The sequence below is a fragment of the Malaya genurostris genome, chromosome 1, assembly GCF_030247185.1.
Source record: "Malaya genurostris strain Urasoe2022 chromosome 1, Malgen_1.1, whole genome shotgun sequence".
NCBI classification, from domain to species: Eukaryota; Metazoa; Arthropoda; class Insecta; order Diptera; family Culicidae; genus Malaya; species Malaya genurostris.
In genome coordinates, this window is record NC_080570.1 from 96,878,775 (window position 1) to 96,901,622 (window position 22,848).

Genomic DNA, 22,848 nt, shown 5'->3' on the forward strand with positions numbered 1-22,848 from the left:
ACATATTCTAAAAATGAATCAAAACTGCTCCAATCGGTAGTCTTTATCAGTGGACGGCCAAACAGCAATTCCGGCCATTGCTTCAAGAATCGAAGGAAATTATTTTGAAGAATACCACAGTATTGTATATGATAGTATGATTGATATGAGAAAGGCATCATTATACCACTAGGTGGATGAAAACAGGTTTTTACATAAAAATCAATCCTGAAAAGAATGGGACTCTTCTTGTAATAAGAGCAGTTGAAACACAAAAGAAGCGTAGTAGCCACATCAGTAGCATTTAAAATTTGAGAGAGGTGAGAATTGTGTTTTCATAGTCTTTACTATGGCTGTGGTAATTTATTTTATCTTCTTTACATAATGCTCTAGTTTATGGCGACTTTAACTGTGTCAAAAATGTTTTACGCAATTACGCGATATATATATTTTAGAAATGTGTTTTCGTTATATAAAATTTTAACCTGAGAGACTTTCATAATAAAAATTTTAAAATTTCTGTGAAAATATCGAATTTTTGAGACATTTTCAGTAAAGTCGAAATTAATTTCTTCTAAAACATGTAGCTGGTATCTATTGGTAAATATAAATGCATATGTCGTCGCTTTGAATTTAAAGATATGTCGAAAATACGAAGTTTCCGATAATTTAGGCTTGGACTTTTGGTTACGTTTTTGATCATAACTTTCATTAACAAAGTGTAATTGAAAAATTTTCTGTTCCATTTATGTTGCGATAGACTTATCTGCCTAATGATAGACAAATTTTCAAAATCGGATTTCTAACAGCTGAGATATGGCCAGCCAAAGTAAGCGTTCCCACTTTTGAGTATAATATTCGGTTTCCCATCGTTTCAAATAAATTTTATTCCGAATGAATTTCTCTTTCTAATAGAAAAAAAATCTAAAAAATTGCTAAGAAATTAGCGTTCCCACTTTTCATGGTACCCTTGGTAGTCCGCGTAACTTTTTACCCCTTTGGTATTCGGAGTGTTAATACTAGGAAGTCCGGACTTTATTATATACCTTTTTCACCCAAAACCAGTCAAAATGACTGGAAGAGAGACAGTTGAAAAAATTGTGATAAAATAACTAATACGTAAAGAAATTTATTTAAACAAGAGTTTTTATAATTTTTGCCTTTCTCATATAGGAAGGTTATGCAATCACTTGAAAAACTACAAGGATCAGCCCATGGGGTTGATCGAGCCATTGATGTGAAACAAGGCAACCAATCATTTATTCGTCACACTTTAGAATCCGCAAATGCAAGAGAGTCTTTATTAGGAACAAACACCGAACACGCGAACCCAGAATATAGACTCTATTTGTCGTGATTTGTATTTGTTTTATAGCCGACGAAATTAAATCAATAGTTCAAATGTATGCAATTATATGTTTGTACATGCTTGCAATACGGATATCGATATTTAAGCTTCTCTTCGCCAAGCCTGTGTTCAAGTTTTGTATGCACGCAATTATTTTTATAGCATTTCTCTACCATTACTACCATTCTGCGATTTCGGTTAAAGCGATAAACTTTTTCTCATTATCAATCGAGTTCATCTTATATAAATTAGAAATTAATCTTATGCACTCAAAATTTACCCTGGGGTAGTTGTCAATTTCTCAGGCGAAATGACATAACAAGAAATTTCATCCGATCTTGCATGACACAAGACCGAGCATACCAATTAAAGCTTCAAATCGTTTTATGGCACTTTTTGTCTTGCTGTCTAGTAACTACCTACCTCTAGCATGCTACGTGTAGGACTGAAATGTTAGCTATTATTTTGCTTCTATTAATAGATTCGCGTGCTTCCAACAGCTTCGCTTTTGCACCGATTGACCAATCAGAGAGATGCTTTCCCCCTGATATATCGCTTACTCCTTCAAAACCGTCGACTATGGCAGAGAAATCCGGTATACCGGAGATTTTTTGCAGACAAAACAGGACACTGCTAGCTATTAATCAACATTTCAATGATATACAATTAAAAGTACATAACTATGAACATTCAAATCAATACGTAGAAATATTTCCAATCAAATAGTGACATAATATCAATAATTGATACGAAATTGACTGAGCTGTAATTGTTCAAAACCTGACCACATTTCTACGTGTGTTTTTCCTTGAGTTTCTGATTTGCACCCCTATATAGAAAATAAAGATGTGCTCCACATCAAAACCGATTAGTGAAAAATTGGCCAAGTGTCATAACCATTCGAGTCAGTTCATCGAGCTGAGTAATGTCTGTGTGTGTTTGTATGGTATATGGTTTGCATATTTCTTAACACTGGATTGCCCAAGGAACTCATTTTGAATGCTTTTTGACAATTTGTACAATATGTACAAAATGGCAAATTATAGTCTTCGGATTACATTCCAGGTCGAGGCTCGAACATACGACCACTGGCTTATAAGATCAGCGTCCTATGCATTGAACCGCCAACTCGGGGTATGGCACAATCAAGGGTGGCAAAAACTCGCTCATAAGATTCGACTTTTTCTATTCATCAGCTCACCTCATGATTTACGATGCAATCCGTAAAATGATGGTAAAGATGAAAATCATCACTGATCTAAACAAACACACTCACCTATACAGAGCACCGCCGACATCAAATTATGACGGTATTGATGGTTTTCAGTTTTGATTTCATAGCACTTAAGGAGCAAGACTCTTTGCAAGCGTATGAGTAATGTCAACAATGTGTGCGTAAAAACAAATTCCGGTGCTTTTTTTCCTGATTTAATCAATAAATCTTCCATATGGAACCATATGAAAGATTTATTGATTAAATTCAGGAAAAAAGGGCTGGAATTAAGATGGGCCATCACTCAAATGAATAATCGAGTAATCGATCGATCGATTAAACTTCAATCGAATAGTTTCAAAATTATACTCGATTATTAAATAATCGAGTAATTCAAAATTTCCGACATTCCTACATTTCACGTTAGTGACAGCAAAGAAAAAAAAATCGTCTCTCAGTGGGTTCTAATATTTGATGTACACTCAGCGCTCATCTGCTGATTGCTTGACACTACCATGTTGAAACGAAGTTTTCTCTACACAAATGGTTACCCAATTACTCAACTCGCTCAGCGATGCTTCTGAGACCGATTTGCAGGTGAGCTGAACTCGGTGATGATGAAGTACGGAGTTGATTATTGCCAGCCCTGGGCACAGTTGCTAAAAAAATGTTAAATTTTTGTGTAGAATATAATTTTTGGAAATAATATAAAAATTATGGAAACTCTTGCTTAAATAAATTTCTTTACGTATTAGTTTTTTTTTCATAAATTCCATAGGCAATAGTCTCCTGTATAACTGATGTGGCGCAGCCACATAACCGAAGCCAAGATGGCTCGGCGGCACAAAGCCGCCGAGCCGACGCTAGCTGAGTCGGCCGCCGACCCACCGTCGGAAGCGGCGGCCTCTTGCATACAAACCTGTAACCGCCTCGTTTGCCCGGTTTACTCAAAGCTACGTTTCTTTGCTTTAGTTAGGTCCGAACGAGCGGTAGCGAGGTCGGACAGCACATGAACTAAAACGATGTAGCGTAGCCGCATTAGTATTTTTTTATTTTCATTTAATAAACGGAAAATACCACCTACATTTGCCTGGTAAATACACCTATGCAATTGCTCTGATGCTTACTAGCTAATAGTCAACAAGTTTTCTTGGGAACTACTTCCTGAGGTTCATGAATAAATCTATTCAAGAGTACAACAATCAATCATTATTCAAGAAGTACAATGGTAAGTTAACAAAACGGGCGTTAACTTTCGTTTGTCTTTAATTTAAATCAATTCTAATTACGATTTCAAGACGATTTCAGGATTCGGCGAAATGACCCTTTCGGCGAAATGGCTTTCGGCGAAATGGCTTTCGGCGAAATGGCATTCGGCGAAGTGACCCATTCGGCGAAATGTCATTCGACAAAATAACCCTTTCGGCGAAACGGCTTTCGGCGAAATGACCTTGATCCCGTATTAGTATGTTGGTATTTATTAGTTAATCTAAACGATGTTTTTATCAAGCGATATGCTATTATAAATAACAATAAATAAATACATTTATTTTGTACATGATTTTATAATTATTTCGGTTTGTTTGTATCAGTTCATCACTTTTATTCAATATAAAATAGCAGGCTATTGGTTGAACTCATGGAAGAGAAAGGGGTCTAACATAAAATAAAATTTAAATTGGAACTCCAATGGACTTAATAAAATAATAAATAAGTTTCATGTATGTAAGGTCACGAACTCATGGAAGAGAAAGGGGTCTAACATAAAATAAAATTTAAATTGGAACTCCAATGGACTTAATAAAATAATAAATAAGTTTCATGTATGTAAGGTCACGACAAGCAAGAATGTCGCGAATTGGGACATTAGATAGTCTACCTTGAGTACGCAAGGAATTTATTAGTTGAGATCTGACATCACGATACTCCACACATGTCCAAACGACATGATCAATATCGCGATAACCTTCACCACAAGCACAATGATTAGTCTCGGAAAGTCCAATTCGAAGGGGTGTGCATCTAACGTGTAGTGATTAGACATAAGTCTGGACATCACACGAATGAAATCCCTAAAGACATCCAGTCCCCTGAACCATGCCTTTGTCGATATTTTAGAAATAATTGAGTGCATCCACCGACCCAGATCATCTTTATCCCAAGAAGCTTGCCAGCTGGCAAGTGTTCCACACAATTCCACTGCAGGACAGTGATTGAATCATTTGGCGGATGCTTCTAGCTATTGGAAGGAATGCCTTTATTATGAGGTTCTTTAGAGGTTCAGCAATATTGAATGCTGCGAAAATCCATCCTACAAATTCTGAAAACTTCTGTAATCCTGTTAGTGAATGTGAAACGGAGCCCACTGGATTATTTTTTTTTGTGCTAGTTTCTGGATTGGTTTGTCAATTTGACAAACTTACTCCGCTTAACAGAATGCCTTATGGTTTTGATTATAATTTATAGAAGTTTTGTAATTGATTTTTCAATCACTACCTGTTTTATGACAACTATAATAAGTTTCTCTTTTAACCAGTAATATCATAGTTTTCAAAGCTTCTATAAAACCCTTTACCTACACTAAAAATAAAATAAAAAAATAAAACAATTTGCACTAGAATAAAACCATGCACACACTCTTAATATTGCTTTCAAACATTTTCTTTAAAACATTATTGCCAGTTAAATTCTTTCATAAATCTAGTTTTGTGTGTGTGCGTGTTCATTCTATGACAATTTCACGCAGAGTAAATTTGAGGGTTCTAAAGTACATTTATGACACATTAGTTGTAGGCTATTTGATTTATTGCTTCTTAGGTTAAGTGTAATTTGCATTAAAAGAAATTTCATGGCCGCCATTATGATGTTCTATACCGTAGCATTTATTGACATCAAATAAACTTCGAAATGCAAAAACGAGGAAATATGTTGGGCTTTCATGATTCATTTTCAGATCGTATGCACAAGTTTTATCGCCACAGAATAGTTTTAAACAAAAATGACGATGATTCACAAAAAATAATTTTCATAAATCATGGAGACTTTCGCAAAAACCGCATTTATTTCAAGGCGATTAGTTATAATTCTTATTTTTATCCTTACATTCACGATAAAAATAAAAGCGCATAAAGTTTTTACGTTCGGAAAAGGTCTCAAACTCGTAATCAAAATATAATATATTCTTACTGATTGCATTCAAAGTAGACATGACACACATAGTCAAGAAAAATATCATCAAAACGACAGTTTATTCATAGCGGAATTCATTCCGTCCAAAGAAATTTAATGTTGATCGTAAAGCTGGTTTCAAAATTTTCTTGAATTTGGAGTTTTAAAGCAGGTTTATGCTGATTCTTCATTTTGATTTATAAACCTTATGAAGAATGGTCCACTTTGCAGGAACATGCTCTTATAGAGGTTTTCAGTAGGCTTTCGTGAAGTTTAAAGTTTTATTGCAAGATTTATTATGTAGCATTGAAGACAGCTACAAGTATTTAATAATATTAAAAATGTTACTTGGGATTCCTCTGGCTCTAGATTTGAAAAACCGTTTTCTGTTTCGAGTGGGGGGACATCAATAATTGTTTTAAGCATTTCTGCATATGTGCGCTTAGACCTTAGAAAGCTTAATTTTACTTTTACGCAACTTAAATGCAGCGCATACTGATAGATCATGAGGACTCTCCCCACAATAAACACATTTTCAATATCTTTATCGAAAAGATTATCATTATGAGGCCCTTGACTTTTTATACATTTGGACTTATTACTACACTAAGTAACTCTATGTCCGATTTTTTCACAGTTCGTAACATGCGGTACGAAAAGCCGAGCAGGAGGACGAATTTTATCGATATAGACATGGCTAGGCAATGCAGATCCGGTAAATTTATTCATTCAATTATTTATTTATTTATTTATTTTGTTTATTTATTTATTTATTTATTTATTATTTTTTTTTTATTTTTTTTATTTATTTTTTTGTTTATGTATTTATTCATTTATTGATTTATTTATTTATTTATTTATTAAACAAAGTCCATCGGACTGATGTCTAAATGGACTAACAGAGTGCGGAAAAGCCCATCCGAGTTGAAAAATGTATGTCATTCTCAGATAGGCATAAAAACCACTATCTGTTAGAACAATCACAAAAAATAACATGATAACTACACAACAACTTAAAAGCTAGTACAAACAACTTATAACAAATTCAATTTTCTATAGTCAGATTATTGCAAATCTCTTGATTTTTTCAACGAAGCGGCGGGAAGGTTCTCCAAACTCAAACAACTCTTTTACTGCAGTGAATGTTTTTATGCATGCAGTAATTGGCTCGTTGTATCCGAATACAGTCCTATGGAATCTGTTCTGAAGCTGGTTTGTGTTACGCAGTGATCTATTCGGTATTCGAAAATTAAGGTCATAAAGCAGTTCGGGAGCATCAATTTCTCCGTTGATCAACTTAGCAATTATCAACGCCTGTTGAGTTTTTCTACGTTTCTGTAACGAGTCGATTCCCAACAATTGGCATCGGCCTGAATATGGTGGCAAGTTTACTGGATCTCTCCACAATAAATTTCGTAATGCTATACGAACAAATCGTTTCTGCACTCATTCAATTCTAAGGCTCCACGATACTTGATGCGGACTCCAGATTACCGACGCGTTTTCGAGAATTGGGCGGACGAGTGAGCAATAGAAAGCCTTAAAGCAATGCGGGTCTTTAAAGTCCTTTGCAATCTTAGCGATGAAACCCAATTGAAGTGTTGCTTTCAAAACGATTTGTGAACGATGAACATCGAACGCCAGTTTAGCATCCAACTGTACACCAAGATCACACACTTGATCCACTCTAGAGATAATTGTACCATCAATGTTATAGTCAAATATGACTTAAGATGACGAATATGACTTCTACACTACGAACAGTGAGAAACAGTTTTAAATCATCTGCGTAGACTAATTTACATCCAGCTCCCAAAAGCAACGCCACATCGTTGAAGAAAAATACGAATAACAGGGGTCCTAAGTTACTACCTTGTGGGACACCTGATTTATTCGAAAACTTGGATGATGTGCTATTTTCACGCATAATTTCCTATCGGAAAGATATGAGTCCAACCAAGATACGAGTTGCGATGATAATCCAAGGCGAGATAATATGCAAAGAAGTATTTTATGATCGATTTTGTCAAAAGCAGCTGTGAGATCGATATAGATAACATCCATTTGTGTTTTAACTTCCATACTAGTGATGCACTGGGATGTGAAGTCCAACAAATTCGTTGTAACTGATCTCCCAGGCATAAAACCATGCTGATCGAGTGAGATATAATTCTTTGCGCGATCCAGAATTGCAACACTCACAATTATCTCGAACAATTTCGACGATGCCGAGAGGCACGATGCCGAGAGGCACGATAATTCGCTACATCGATCACCACTTTTATAAATGGGACAAATAAACGACTGTTTCCATATACGAGGGAACCTAGCTTGCTCAAACGATCGATTGAAAATTAATCGTTCTGCTAAAGTTGAAATACAGCGACACATAACAATAGCTGGTATACCATCCGGACCAGAAGAAAAGTAGCGTTCAAGTTGTTTTGCTGCTTGCTCAACCAAGTTTGGTGTAACGGTAAAAATATTTAAATCGAACAAATCGGTAGGTACATTTGAAGCAGCATCATTCGCGACGAAGGTCGAAGTAGAATAATTCGAGAAAACACCGACAAAGAAACTCGCAAATAGTTCACATGATTCTGGAATTGAAGCAGAAACCGTATTGTCTGAAAATACGTTTGAGGGGATTGCAGAACATTTTCTCTTTGAATTTACGAATCGCCAGAAATTACGAGGGTTTCTTCGGAGGTTTGTCTGCACTTTAGGTACATACGATCTATACAATGTCGAATTCAGTGTGCGATATGCACTTACAGATTGGTGAAATTGTTTGTCTGCACTTTAAGTACATACGATCTATACAATGTCGAATTCAGTGTGCGATATGCACTTACAGATTGGTGAAATTTTTGCCAAGCATCGATTACGCCGTTGACAGGAATTCCGCTCACGTGTCAATTGACGTAATTTTGATGTACTCCAAGCTGGAGTGACAGCCGGCATGATACGAGTGACATTACTATCAAGTCACTGATTGATTTCACTGCAAAAAATCCTTGCCATATCGTCAATGTCCTCGGTTGAAAACAATACCGCCTAATTGATATTTCTCAAATGATCAGAGAGCGCGGTGAAATCCAATAATTTATAATTTAGAGACCATACACTGTTATTGTCACCAACCAATGATGAATAAATCGATGAGTGAACGCTAACAATACTCATTGCAAGATAAATAGTGGTCGACTGTAGCTTAACATTCGGATGGACAAAACAGCAGATCCAGTACGCGACCGAGATTATTACGTACGCAATTTTTTTGCTCAAACCGTAAGAATTAAATTCCGTCAAACAATGCATTGCTAGCCGATGGCAGTTGTGCGTTGTTGTACATAGCATCAGAGTTATTTTTCAGTCCAACTTATATGAGGTTGATTGTAGTCTCCACACACACAATAACAGTCTCATCGGTACAATTATCACATAATTCTTGCACAGAGGCAATATGCTCATTAATTACGTTGACGTCTCGACTTCGATCAGGCGGAATAAAAACAGCACATATTTTCAAATGTTTTCCCTTAATCCTTGCTGATACAGAAACTTGTTCAATATTTTGTCCACGTTTCAAGTTAATCATTTTACTAGAAAACTTTTGAGCCGGCTTTCTGTCACGACGCCAACTTGATGAGATCTAAACCGGAACATCAGAATCAGCTGATTGCAACGTAAATAAACAATGCGTAAATAAACAATGCAATGTAATGCAATTGGTTTATGGTTTACCTTTTTTAATTTAAAAGATATTTTTCGTTCAGGCCTATTTGCGTACAAGTTTTACGTGGCCGATTGAGCCGATTTTTTAAATAATTTTTGTTGAGTTAGATCTTGTTGTCACCCTTTTTCTAGGGGGAGAGGAGCTTCCATTTTTCTCCTGCGAGGATTGTGGGGCACTTCGTTCGTGGTTCGTCTCGTCATCTATTGCCGCATCGATGGTATTGTTGTCGATTTCCGTCTTCTTCTCGTTGCTAGTTGCTGTAGATGCTCCTTGTTGTATATTGGTTGCAATTGCTGGTTGGTTGGAGAGTAAGTTGTTAACTGCAGCTGGTGTAATTTGTTCTATAGGGGATGATGATGGATTCGTAGAAGGGTTGCGAATATATGGTGGCTGTTACAGGTGTACTGGGGTTGCTTGGGGTTTGTGTGAAGGAAGCACCGTTGTCCTTTGGCAGTTCGTGTATAACATCCGTCGCGCACGGTCGTGTTTTTCTTTCGCTCTGTGCTCTTTTGTTGAATGTCGCTCGGGTTGCGCCATCCGGACTGCTATGTGTGCTGAGTTTCTGCCACCCGGATTCATGAAAGTGCAAGTGTTGGTGTGTTCTGACTGTGGATTTTTCGTATGCAGAAAACGACACGAACCAGGTGTAGAGCCCTCATCACATACGGTCATATTTTCTGCTTTCTCAGTGTTCATTGTGTTTCGCTCGGGCTGTACCGGTCGGTCTTTTCGTATTCCGTTTCCGCCTCCCGGATTCGCATGGTTTTATACGCTAAAGAAGTCTTTTTATTGATGATGCAGTGATGTGAAAATTTGAAAATTCCCTGAAACCAAAAATGCGGAGTCTCAAAAATTATTTCGTAATATTGATATCATTTCATTATTGCAACACGCAAGTCGCTATCGTGTATTTCACCACCAAAATAGAAATAGTTACCACGAGTACCTGAACATTTTAGAAAGTGATGTGCCATCTTGCGACAAATAGCTGAAGTTGCTGTTGAGAACAGATTTTTCGTTTTAGTGTGCTCTCCACGACAAATGGCTGAAACTACGTTCGGTCGCAGTGTTTTTATTTTTCATGTATGATTTATCAATCGGACGATGTATTTGTAGTGATTCGTGTGGAGCACTCGTCGCGTAAGATCCAAGGGTGGCAAAAACTCGCTCATAAGATTCGATTTTTTCTATTAATCAGCTCACCACATGATTTACGATGCAATCCGTAAAAAGATGGTAAAGATGAAACTCATCGCTGATCTAAACAAACACACTCACCTATACAGAGCACCGCTGACATCAAATTATGATGGTATTGATGGCTCTCAGTTTTGATTTCTTAGCATTTAACTCTCATTCCTAGTTTTAAAAAGTGAGTACTGAGTTTGGCATCACCGTACCGAGCTACACCGGTGAGTGTATGCTTAAACCACAGAGCTGCCAACACAACCCAGATTTTCGGTTTTGTTTTTGCTGCTACTCAAAACGAGCACGTGCATTAATGTACGAAAACAAAAGTCGAATCGTAGCGTGATGATCCGTAGCGATTGAATTTCATGTCTCGAGCTAAACACAACTGGCTACTAAAACCGAATGCGTTTTCCAGCATACGAAAACATGTCTTGAGAATTGGACATAAATGGCATCGATTCGAACGTTGGCCGCCCATGGCAACTCTGGTGGATGGGGAATATAAGCGAGACAGTGTCACGAGAATCTGATTCAATGTGTTGATGTACAAACACATCAAATCACAACTCAAAAATCGTCTCTCAGTGGGTTCTAATATTTGATGTACACTCAGCGCTCATCTGCTGATTGCTTGACACTACGATGTTGAGACGATGTTTTCTCTACACAAATGGTTACCCAGTTACTCAACTCGCTCAGCGATGCTTCTGAAACCGATTTGCAGGTGAGCTGAACTCAGTGATGATGAAGTACGGAGTTGATTATTGCCAGCCCTGGTAAGATCGCTCTAATTAGTTTGCTGAGTTTCACTCGGACGATCATTACAGTGATTGCTATCATCGAAATCGTGAGTGCTCAGCGTTTTTGCTACTGGCGCGTCATCTTGGCCGCAAGATTTAGTGTCTACCGCACGAAATTTAGGTGGTAAAGCGATCGACCAAGACACATTACTGAAACTATGTTAAAAACAGGATACAGGATACTGGTGAGATCGTTCCTTAAACATTTTTACATATTCTGTTCAATTGACAATAGCACTGCGATTCAGTGTCAGTGGCAAACAAATTAATGTTTCAATCAAGGTTGCTGATCGTTGCACGGAAACAAAACTCGCGTTTCATAGTTTTGCCTTTCTCATATAGAAAGGTTATGTAATCACTGTGAAAACCGACTTTTGAACCGAGGCCCGGAGGGCCGAGTGTCATATATCATTCGACTCAGTTCGTCGAGTACGCAAAATGTCTGTGTGTGTGTATGTGTGTGTGTGTATGTGTGTGTATGTGCGTATGTGTGTATGTAACGTTTTTTTGCACTAACTTTTCTCGGAGATGGCTGAACCGATTTTCACAAACTTAGATTCAAATGAAAGGTCTTGTGGTCCCATACAAAATTCCTGAATATTATTTGAATCCGACTTCCGGTTCGGGAATTATGGGGTAAAATGTGCAAAAAATTGTGAAAAGAAGTGCACTAACTTTTCTCAGAGATGGATGAACCGATTTTCACAAACTTGGGTTCAAATGAAAGGTCTTGTAGTCCCATACAAAATTCCTGAATTTCATCTGGATCCGACTTCCGGATCCGGAAATATAGGGTAAAGTGTGTTAAAAATTGTATACCATCACTGAAAAGGACGAAAAACCGTAAAAAGTTTAGTAAATCGACCTCAAATCTTCTCCAATTAATAGTTTTTTTATCAGCAGACGGTCAAACAAACCGATTTCGGTTATTGTTTTTAGGAATCGAAGAAAATTATTTTGAAGAATACCACAGTATTATATATGATAGTATGATTGATATGAGAAAGGCATCATTACACCACTAGGTGGATTAAAACAGGTTTTTACTAGAGTAACTACAATCAGAGTGACGACAGCTGTTCGTTGGGAATGACAGCTACCAGTTCCAAATGAGCAAACAACCTGTCAATTCAATGTAAAGCAAATTGAATTGTTGTCAACATTACGGATGGGAAGTCGTCACTCTGATTATAGGCACTCTAGTTTTCACCAGCGTTAAGCTTTACTTTCCTAGCATTCATATTTTCTTAAAAGCAGACCTGCAGCAAGAGAGCTTGATTTTATGTGGTGTGTCTGTTTATTCAACTCTTTCTCACTATCCGGTGAGTTATATCGCTTGCCAAAGCAAGCCAGTAACAAGCAGGCACTCCTTTTGTTCGTAATGAGCTATGCTCGATGCTTTCAGGTAGAATGATATTCGCTGTTTACCATATACTAAGGTCGAATCGAATCGAATTTTCACGCACGCCCAGTCGTTCGTTGTGATGTTTATTATAAGTAGTACCATGTACCACTGCGCAACATATACATTTGTTTTCCTTATAAGTAATCACTTTTAAAGTAATCTTTTAACTAAACATCAAGGTCGTCACAGCTTAGTTCTCACAGGTTCCTGTCTCATGCCACACGTGTGTCTGTGGTGACAATTGGTCGATGGAAGGTGTTGATGGCAGAACGAGAGGATGCGAAGTGGCATTTAAATTCAAGCTAATTATACATAGTAATATATATCATAGCATATCGCAACACATCATTTTTTTCATTCTATTATTTTTTATATATTTTTTTGTACTATATTATATTGTATGACATTGTATTATATTATATTAAATTAAATTGTATTGTTATATTAATTTCATACACTATGTTTCATTGTATTTATTAATATAAAACCTTTAGCACGGGGACGTAAAGGGGAGGGAGCATCAGGGCATCGGACGAATTGATGACTGGACGAGGGATTGTGGATAGCCAGCCTAAGTCACTTGAAGGAAACTTGTTTTCTTCTGAAGGTTTGACATGAGTTTGACGCGCCCTTCTCAAACAAACCATCAGGCGGGTTCAAGCATGTATAGCGATATGCTTCATCCATGCACTGGATATTATGGTTGGAAGAGCATCTTTAATTCCCGCGGAATACGAGTAAGTGACTCTGCTTACATATCCGCCCAACCCTTTTGGTTCGCTTTTCGGTAACAGCTATAGTAAGAAGGTGAATGGATGAGTCATATTGGAGCTACTGTAAGTCTACCCGCATCCACTGGCAAGTCCTTGAACTGATGGTGGCTTCACTTCACATCACATCACATCACAGGAAGCACCGTTGTCCTTTGGTGTAGTGGTCTCCTTGTCCAGTTTATCTCATGGCTTACCGTAATGAACAGCTTTTTGGCAATATTGACATGTGGCCATCTGATTGTCATAGGTAACAAGTGATTTGCACGGAATTCTTGTATCTTGACCGAAAATCACATAAGAAGGTATAGGCCTCTTCAAGTGTATGCGTAATAAACGAACGCCATTTAGAATACCGAGGAAAATATTCTTCCACTTTTCTTTTTCGATAGAGAGAATCTCTCCGTATTGGGACATAGTTTTGCGAATATATGAATCGGTGACGCTTGAGGGAAGATCATGCACACGCACTTCTATAGCACTATCTTCCATATATACTGGTATGTTGCACTTAATGCTCTCGTGCTCCACATAGTGCACATTGTTATTGTCTTTTGCGAATTGAATTGCATCCAACTCTTTATAAAACTGGATGTAAACAACATTATTCGTCTTATTGCATTGAAGTAAATGCACACGTTTAATGTCAAGATGAATTTGCTCCTTAAGTAAACCTTCAAGTTCTCGTATTGAAGGTCGAATTTTGCACTGCCTGAAGTCAGCAACAATTGTATTCTTTCGTGTCGGCGTTAGCTTTTGTTCGTTTGGTTCACGTTCTATTGTGCACTACATAATACTGTACTTGGTTTCTTCTGTCCCGAACGTAAGCGGTTTTGTTTTATCGACTGACTTGGATGAGATGTGAAACCGAACCGATGGTTTACATTGTTTATTGCACGAAAATTAGAGATTTTTGGATCGATTCTCTCACAACAACTTGTCGGTTTACCTAAAATACAACAGATAGTGTTTTATGATTTCAAATGAAGGCAATTTTCTCAATTTGAGAGTCGCAACCAGTATCAAAACATCGCAGTGTTTGGGGCCCGAAACGCGAGGGGCTCAACGTAATTGGTGTACTTTCAAATGGCTGGTGCTAACATGCCGGTGTCGGATGGCTGTTTTGAGCCGCCGCAATTAGAACCAACGTTGCCAGGTATACCGATTTCTCGGTATTTATACAGATATTTGACCTCTATACCGCAGTACATATATGTACTCCCAAAATACCGATAATTCACGGATCGTACAGATAAATACCGATTTTCGGTTTTAGCTTGGATAGACATAAGAAAAGGTTGCTGTGGGACTCGCCAAAATGAGCTTTGGTGATATTTTCCTGGTACTTATGTTACGGGATTCTGATACCGATATGGTACAGAATTTCGGGAACAACGATCACAACGGAATACATTATAAGCCATACCGAATAGTTGAAGTGAAGTGGTGCATTTGTCAAGTCCGGTTTCGGGGGACTGGTATAACAGAATGGATTTCATTTGGTCATCAATCATTGGGATTTCATTTGGTACTAGAATTTCGGAAAAAGGTTTTAATCAATTTCAACAAATTACTTCTCTTAACATGGTTACCAATGACAAAAAATGATAGAAAATGGAAATTTTATATTATTAACATTCCCTTTTTTGAATTATTTATTATTTAATGTGAGGAACGTTAAAAAATTAGTGTTAAATAGTGTTGTATTATATATAGAATATGAGTCATATTAGAAAGGTATCATTACGCCACTAGGTGTATTAAAACTGGTCTATGGGACATGTTTCTATAAGCTTGAAGAGTAAAAAAAATTCTACAACACAAATCACTGATAATAAATTGATATATTAATAGTAAGTACAAAATTGGAATACATAACAACTAGAAATACTTGTACCTGAACCGGCAGATTTAATCGTAATAATTCATGTGTTGCCATTTTCCATATGATTCTTTTCGAATTGTTTCTCGTTTGAACCTTTATTAAACCTGTGTTCTTCGCATACGTTTTTGAGTGATTATAAATAAATTTTCTCTTCACTTCTGCATAAACGAAGAAATTATTCACTTCTAATCAAAATCAACATCGTAGTAAATTGAGCATCAAGATTGTGGGAAATATACGGAAGGTTGTAATTCCTTGATGATAAATCTTAATATACTGTAGAATTAAATCACCTAAGATATAGTCTCGTTTCTCATTATGAAATATTGTTGTGTGTCGCCAATTCGTCCATAGGCAAAACGTGTGTGGAAGGAGCCATCAGCACGAAATGTAAACATTTATCTAATTAATTTATCCTAAATCCACTCGTTTATTTCCTTTAGCTTTTCGGTGTGCGGAGTACACTAGTCCCGGCTACTGCTGGAGCTGCCTTGTAGCTGGGAAAAGTTAGACGTTAATAGTTTGGGTATGATGCGATTCAATACATGTGTTGCCAATAACCGCATGTTGGTCCCATGTAGTAGAACCTTGGCTGAAGATTTCGAATATTTTTATGTTTTTAGATATTCACATGAATGCTACTAAACAACCTTGGAGTTTTCGTGTCTGAATAACTAAATACTTACTGCCTTTGAAATAAGTGTTACATTTATGTTCTTGTGGAAAAATCTTTTTACAGCTCGAAAATAAAAACACTAACAACTCCGATTTCAGTATGGAAAATTTTGCACGGATGGAAAGATTGATTTGCAGAAAGAGCGGATGCATTTCGCATGCCCTTTCTTCAATCGTTGTAACTAGGAAAATGTAAATTTTACAGAAATGGCGTACAAGACTAAGTTGTGGGAAATCGAGCGGGCACTATAATAATATACCCAGTAAGAACAATTGAATGCCCTTCCTAAAGTTATAAAATTAATTGTAAAACCTGAATAAAAAACGTGATTAATCCACATAGCAGTGAGATGATACCTTTTTTTTTTAGCAATCCGCATGTGGTTTTTGCATGGATATTCTTAGATTTTTTAGTTCTCATGACATTATTTTAATTATTGTCATTTTAAACGCAAATTGAGATTTTAATCACTCATTACCCTGTAATGTCGAAACTGCAAATCGTATCGAATTTCAATCTTAACATGTGACAATCGATTGAACATTCCATGAGATGTCGAAGTAAGTTCCACTTTAGAGTTTTTCGTCATTATTTATGGTACTTCCAGAGCCGGTATTCAGGAACTAACATAACTCAAAATGATTCGTATGGCCATAAATTAATACGCCAACAATTTACATTTTCTATATCGGTATGAATTTTAAAAACTCATCATCTGTAATTCCAGAATCGGATAAAATTCACCAATTTTGTACGGGACCGTAAGTCCTTTAATTTGAATTTTTGTTTTTGAAGTTCGATAGGCCTTTTTGAGAAAATGATTGAGCTTTGAGAAACGATTCGATACTGGAACCGGAATTTTAAAATCGGTTAAATTCAGAAGTGAGAAATTGTAGTGCAAATTAAAATTTGGGGGAACATTCTGAATCCAAAACCGAATACCGTTTAAACTGAAATAAATTTATTTGGTAATCGACTATCCAAATCTTCAAACCCGATAAACCTGATTAATTTATGTTGAATGGACATTTTTATACTAATCACCTTGTATCTCCTAAACCAGAAGTCGGATCTAACTAAAAAGTAAGATGTTTTATAGAATTTTAGGACCTTTCATTAGATCATAGATCATTCTTAGATTTCATTTGAATCTTAGATTTCATTTGAATCTTAGATCGGTTCAGCCATCTACGAGAAAAATGAATTGCATTATGAAAATTTCGTCGGATCCAAACGTAATTCAGGAACCTTGTTTGGGAGTATACTACTTTTCATATGAATCTGAGTTTGTAGAAAACGGTTTAGTCATCTCCGAGAAAATTGAGTGGAATTATGTGTCACGCACGCATTTGCTGATCTCGACGAACTGAGTCATATAATATATGGAAGTTATGTTCTTCCTGCATTTATTGCTGTAAGTAGTATAAATCAATATAATGATGGAATTACTTTCAACTCGAAAATGCTGATATCATCTGGTTTACATATGCCATATTCGAACGATTATGTTGCCAAAAACGAACCTGCTTAAATCGGTCCGAGAAAATTGTCATGAAAAAGGATGCTGTACACAGTCATTTTGGTACTTAGAAACAATTGTATGTAAGAGTAAAAAAATCGTGTTTCACGTTGCTCCCAAGCATTGCTTTGTCATACAGCGCTCAAAACTCCTACACTGGGGGAATAGAATAGGGGGAAGGTCGCTTATACAAAAATGTCGATATCTTCGTTGAAAATGGACGGATTTTAACAATCTATGGCTTGTTGGATAGCTATTACCGTGTGGAATCTAAGTATAGAAACATATTCTGTTCTCAAGGTCAAGTGTGACAGATACTGTCAAAAAACTAAAAATTTTGACATAAAACTTCGTATAACTCAAAAAGTAAACATCCGATCTCAAATCCATTCAATAGCGTCGGGGAGACCTTTCATTTGCGACTAGTTTGATCAAAATCGGTCCAGTCATCTCTGAGATCTCGACTTCTTAGTTGACAACACACATACAGACACACATACACGGACATTTGCTCAGTTCGTCGAGCTGAATCGATTGGTGTATGACACTCGGCCCTGCGGGCCTCGGAAAATTTTCTAAAGTTTGAGCGCGAATTCTATACCTATATATATATATATATATATATATATATATATATATATATATATATATATATATATATATATATATATATATATATATGTATATATATATATATATTTATATATATATATATATATATATATATATATATATATATATATATATATATATATATATATATATATATATATATATATATATATATATATATATATATATATATATATAAAAGGTAAAAAGCAGATATTTCGGGGTTTTGGTATCCCATGTGTGTTGGTTTGTGCACATGGCTATTTTCTATTCTTACATTTCGTCTTCGACTCATTAGTGCAAAAGCAGTTTGTGTCGAACTGCAATCGACACCTAACGGTTCAATATAAACCGCTAAGCAAACGTAAAGTGTATATGCCATATGCTGCACCGAACCGTGACGAGGGATGAGAAATAAATTTGTTTTGAGGATTCCAAGCGCAGAACATCATGGATCGACCATGACTAATCATCGACATCATTTGCAAAATCCAATCGCTTTGGATAGAAAAAGATGCTGTGGATTTGATGGGACTGCAAAGATTGTACTAAGAGCTTCTCAAATCATGGGAAACTAAAAATACTAATCGCTACCGGCAGCGAACTGCTTGAGATGCCTTTCAGTTATTAATTCCACAAGTAACATAAGACTGATTTGCGATTATGGCCAGTGTAGTACGGACATTGTGTCATATGAGAAACGAAATAAGTGGGGGTTGAACGAGTGGCAAGAAAAAAAGTTGGCTGTAATCTTCGGTCCGTAAATGGGTAAGAAAATGGTATCAGACACGTGGAATCTAATTATAACGCAACACTTAACGACAACTGTTGTCTGGTTGTGGCTAAATTTTGCTTTGTTTTGCCGTGTTAGGGGTTTGTATGACTATTAAAAAATCGTATATTTTTCTTCAACATAACTTTTCATTTGTCAATGCACAGTTTTCAATTTTTGATTGAATTGAATCGAGATCCTTTTGGCCATATAATGTCTTTATAACATTCGGGTCTTTTTCTACGTAAATTTCTACGTAAATTCAAACTGTTGACGTTCCATTTCGATCTCACCGTCGGTATTGTCAATGGGCACAGATTGGTTAGTAAAATACGGGAGAATACCTCTTAGAATAACAGATCGGCTGAAAAGTTCGTATCGTTTCTATGAGAAGGCGCCACTAGAATTAAATCCATACCATTTTCAGGTACCAACCTTCAAAAGATACGTGTATAAATTTGACAGCTGTCTGATTATTAGTTTGTGAGATATTGCATTTTGAGTGAAGCTACTTTTGTTATTGTAAAAAAAATGGAAAAAAGGAATTTCGTGTCTTGATGAAACACTACTTTTTGATGAAGAAAAGTGCCGCCGATACCAAAAAATGGCTTGATGAGTGTTCCAGACTCTGCACCGGGCGAAGCAACAATTCGTAAGTGGTTTGCAAAATTTCGTACTGGTCATATGAGCACCGAAGACGATGAACGCAGTGGACGTCCAAAAGAGGCTGTTACCGATGAAAACGTGAAAAAAATCCACAAAATGATTTTCAATGACCGTAAAGTGAAGTTGATCGAGATAGCTGACACCCTAAAGATATCAAAGGAACGTGTTGGACATATTATTCACGAATATTTGGATATGAGAAAGCTTTGTGCAAAATGGGTGCCGCGTGAGCTCACAATCGATCAAAAACAACAACGAATTGATGATTCTGAGCAGTGTTTGGAGCTGTTATATCGAAATAAAACCGATTTTTCGTCGATATATAACAATGGACGAAACATGGCTCCATCACTTCACTCCGGAGTCCAATCGACAGTCAGCTGAGTGGACTGCACGCGATGAACCGAACCCAAAGCGTGGAAAGATTTATTCCATGGTCGAAAAAGACGTTCTGTTTCCACAATCTCGTCTGAAGTTAAAGTTTGATACATACAAATCACAGATAACATATATTCGGACTTCCATATGAACAGTACTAACAGCATTAATTTTTTATGAGCCACTTACTATTTTTTGTGCTTCAGTCCCAATCTTTGGTGTTTTGGTGTAGGTTAATAGCGCAAATTTTATTTTGCTTTATTCTGATTTAAACTACATGTGAGTACAGTTTTACACTCGTGTGAATCGTGTGAGAAGTGTTCAAATCATTGTAGTGGAAAGATTTCTGTAATAAACATTGTAGCTTTGAAATGAAATGGAATGGCATGGTGATATTTGGTAAGATTGAAGTGCCGAGTAGGAGGTGAGGTCCGTTTCACAGCTATCTACCGATTCTCCATCAGTTTCTGGCGCTACCTGTAGGCGGTTGGCCTCACTTTATTTACCTTCTGAGCGAACGCTGGATGAAAACAGCAATAGTGATTCGATAATTTTCTATTCGTAGATGTGGTTCCATTGTACCGTGACAAATTTGAGCGCCGTTAGTTAAGTTGTAGTGCAGATCCTCTTCTTCTGACAGCTTCCACGCAACTTGAGTCGATTTGCAACGTGTTAAAGATTTACGCAGCAACCCGCTTATTTTCAGTGTCGATCACTCATCGTATTATCGTATTGGAAACTGGGAAATCAACCATGTCAACCCCACCTTGAATCAGCTTCTCGTACAAAGCTTGTGAGATGTAGTTTATCTCACTTCCGGTGTCAATTATTGCAATGAATTCCAATTCTCCGAGTCGAACGACTATCGAACGAGTTGGCCCACTGTTCTGGGCTGACATTATGCATCTCGAATCGAGTTGCTCGAAACGATTATTTTTGAAGTCGATTCGACTGAACTGAGGCATTACGTATCGCTTTCGACCTCGTGATCGAGATCCTAACAATGTGGTACTAGATTTCGACTGACGCTGCTCGAACTGTCATAACCAGAGATGCCATTTATACAGATTTATCTGTATTATACACATTTTTACATGCGCATACAGATTTAATACAGAGTACAAATTTCTTACAGATTTCTTAAATTTAATACAGATTCATACAGATTTCACCAAAAGTATGAAGGAAAAAATTAAACTATCTATTAGTATTTGAGCTATCTATTAGTATTTGATTGCAATGACGAGATAAATGTTTAGGAATCAACGTACAAATCACTTTTTAAAATATATATTTTTTGAGCAGATATTTAATGAAGAACACTGAAATCCACTTATATTAAAATTTGTAACTAAATTGAACTTAAAAGTTAGACAAGTCTTGGCATCGTGAAACATTATTGCCAGACTGATAGTTGTATTACCTGACTCGACGTTGCATGTTAAGTTTTGGAAATCCATCTCAACTTATGAATTCAATTGTTGTTGATAGGAAAAAACTATAAAATTTCGTCGATGAATATAATATAAGATATGAAATTTAATATACCACTCTATAACCATAATCTATTGGAATAACACCTTTTAACATAATTGTATTGCAGAAATTTCATTTTATTAGCGAATACAGATAAATACAGATATTTTATACGAATCAATACAGATTTTCTATAAAAATATCTGGCATCTCTGGTCATAACATACATAGGTAAACAAACCCATATACATTGCAATCATGAAAAAAATTAAACTGAATTATTGTTCGAGTATTTTCGATTACATTTATTCAGTTCAAGTACTGAAAAGAAGCAAACTGTTTGTAATACTGCGGTTTTAAGTTGCCGCACGAAATTAACATGAACACATTTCTGAAATTTAAATCAAGAAGCAGATTCGTTTCCACTCCATTTGAAAACGTGAAGAATTTTTTCAAGCGTGTTCTTGTACACAATTTATCGATGAACTTTTGAAATTATAATTAAAAAATTCTGTATTTACGTCATCCATATGTGTAGTTTTGATCAAAGGCTTTTAGGTTTTGCAGCTTTCTTTGTAGTATTTTATCATATTTATGAGGAGATATTGCTTTAGCTAATATACCAGGAGCAACCCATTCTTTGTAGTCTTCATTATCTATTTAGGTACTATTGAAGAGTCAAATACACGCTAATAGCACGAGATTGTGATGCTTTTGGCATATTCTAAATACTTTCAAGGTGTTTGGACAGTTAGATATATGGGTAAAAACATTATTTGCTCATTGTTATCGAGCGAATAAGCTTTTTCCTACAATCCGTTTGAGCGACGTTTTCATTCCACAGGATTCAGAAATTTTATTACAAATTACAGTTACTGGGCATAGGTTAGTTTCGACTTACTTTTGTTATTTTTAGTAAACACCACGCAGCTTTCAATTAATATGCTTTCTAAACAGTTCGACTTGTACATAATATGCAAAACACACAAAATATATATAACAATATACAAAACAATGCATTAAAATAATGATTATCAATACTAATATGTTTATGAAAATCTAAGATGTTATCGATAACTACCTAAATAAAAAAGAAACGTATTCGAAAACTCATAGTCGATAGTAATAAGGCTTTCGACCATTTCTTATCGAGTTCAGTCGTTCACGAGCTCGATTGTTTTGGTTCCATAATGCCAAAACTTCTCGATAATCTAATACTTCTTCGAGTAAAGTCGAACGAAGCTCGATGAT